We start from the raw sequence: 2,519 nt of genomic DNA, 5'->3' as shown, positions 1-2,519 counted from the left end.
TTTAATTTCTCTTTCTACTCATTTATTACTGGTGTATAAAATTCAACTGATTTCTGAATATTAATTTAGTATCCTGCTACTCTACTGAATTCATTTATAAGTTCTAACAGCTTTTTGGTAAAATCTTTAGGGTTCTCTATATATAATATCATGTCACCTGCAAATAATGACAATTTTACTTCTTCCTTTCCAATTTGTATGCCTTCTATTTCTTTTTCTTATCTGATAGCTGTGGTTAGGACTTCTAACACTAAGTTGAATAAAAGTGGTCAAAGTAGACATTTTTGTCTTGTTCTTTATCTTAGGGGAAATACTTTTAACTTTCCTCCACTGAGTATAATGTTAGCTCTGGGTTTGTCACATGAGGCCTTTATTATGTTGAGGTATGTTCCCTCTATCCCTACTTTGCTGAGAGTTTTTCTGCATGGATGCTTTTTCTGCATCTATTGATATGATCATAAGATTTTAATCTTTCAGTTTGTTAATGTGGTATATCACATTAATCGATGTGTGGATACTGAACCAACTTGGCATCCCAGGAATTAAATCCAACTCGATCATGGTGAATAATCTTTTTAATGCCTTGCTGAATTTGGTTGCTAATATTTTCTTGAGAATTTTTGTAATTATGTTCATTATGGATATTGACATATACACACACATATATATATTTGTATGTGTGTGTGTGTGTGTGTGTGTGTGTGTGTGTATAACATTGTTGTCTAGTTTTGAAATCAGGGTAATGGTGATTTCGTAATGGAAGCCTTCCATCCTCTTGAATTTTTTGGAATAGTTTAAGAAATAGGTGTTAATTATTCTTTGAATGTTTGGTAAAATTAACATGTGAAGCCATCCTGTTCCAGGATTTCTCTATGATTTTTATTATTTCCTTTCTTTATTCACTTTGGGCTTTGTTTTGCTGTTCTTTTTCTAGTGTCTTTCAGTGTAAGGTTAAATAGTTCATTTGAGATTTTGAGATTTTTCTTGTTTCTTGAGATAGGCCCGTATTGCTACAAATCTCCCTCTTAGGACTGTTTTCTCTATGTCTTACAGCTTTTGGGTTATTGTATTTTATTTTAATTTCTCTCAAGGTATCTTTTGATTTCTTCCTTGCTCTTATTGTTAATTCATTTATTGTTAGTAGCATGTTATTTAGCCTCAATATGTTTGCATGTTTTTCAGGTTTTTTTCTTGTAACTGATTTCTAGATTCATATCATTGTGTTTGGAGAAGATGCATGATATAATTTCTTAAATTTACTGAGACTTGTTAATTGGCCTAGCATGTAGTCTATCTTGGAAAATGTTCCATGTGCACTTGTGAAGAATGCATATTCTGCTGCTTTGGGATAAAATGCTCTAAAAAAAATCAATTAAACCCATCTGGTCTAGTCTGTCATTTAAGGCCACTGTTATATACACACACATATATATATTTGTATGTGTGTGTGTGTGTGTGTGTGTGTGTGTGTGTATAACATTGTTGTCTAGTTTTGAAATCAGGGTAATGGTGATTTCGTAATGGAAGCCTTTCATCCTCTTGAATTTTTTGGAATAGTATAAGAAAAATAGGTGTTAATTATTCTTTGAATGTTTGGTAAAATTAACATGTGAAGCCATCCTGTTCCAGGATTTCTCTATGATTTTTATTATTTCCTTTCTTTACTCACTTTGGGCTTTGTTTTGCTGTTCTTTTCCTAGTTTCTTTCAGTGTAAGGGTAAATAGTTTATTTGAGATTTTTCTTGTTTCTTGAGATAGGCCCGTATTGCTACAAATCTCCCTCTTAGGACTGTTTTCTCTATGTCTTACAGCTTTTGGGTTATTGTATTTTATTTTAATTTCTCTCAAGGTATCTTTTGATTTCTTCCTTGCTCTTATTGTTAATTCATTTATTGTTAGTAGCATGTTATTTAGCCTCAATATGTTTGCATGTTTTTCAGGTTTTTTTCTTGTAACTGATTTCTAGATTCATATCATTGTGTTTGGAGAAGATGCATGATATAATTTCTTAAATTTACTGAGACTTGTTAATTGGCCTAGCATGTAGTCTATCTTGGAAAATGTTCCATGTGCACTTGTGAAGAATGCGTATTCTGCTGCTTTGGGATAAAATGCTCTAAAAAAAATCAATTAAACCCATCTGGTCTAGTCTGTCATTTAAGGCCACTGTTTCCTTGTTAATTTTCTGTCTAGGTCTATGGCCATGCCACCATGAACAAGCCCGATCCCATCTGATCTTGGAAGCTAAGCAGGGTCAGATTTGGTTAGTACTTGGATGGGAGACCACCTAGGAAGACCAGGTGCTGTAGGCATAAAAAGTAAAAAAATAAGGGATTGTAAACTGACAAGGTCCTTGCAATCTGTGAGATCAATCAAGGGTTGCCTCGCCTAAAAAATAAAAATAAAAAAATAATTTTCTGTCTGGAAGATCTGTCCATTGGTGCCAATGGGTGTTAAAGTCCCCTACTATGATTGCACTACTGTTGATCTCTCTCTTTATGTTGATTAATGTTTACTTT

The 2,519-nt window shown here is 33.1% G+C and overlaps 1 pseudogene; it reads left to right on the top strand.

The window, feature by feature from the left end:
* The first annotated feature begins 2,193 nt into the window (after nucleotides 1-2,193).
* Nucleotides 2,194-2,312, top strand: LOC112472349 (annotated as a pseudogene).
* Nucleotides 2,313-2,519: the final 207 nt, after the last annotated feature.

The sequence above is a fragment of the Pteropus alecto genome, unplaced genomic scaffold, assembly GCF_000325575.1.
Source record: "Pteropus alecto unplaced genomic scaffold, ASM32557v1 scaffold76, whole genome shotgun sequence".
Classification (NCBI taxonomy): Eukaryota; Metazoa; Chordata; class Mammalia; order Chiroptera; family Pteropodidae; genus Pteropus; species Pteropus alecto.
Note: the sequence above shows the minus strand (reverse complement) of the source record. Positions and strands in the feature narration are given on the sequence as shown.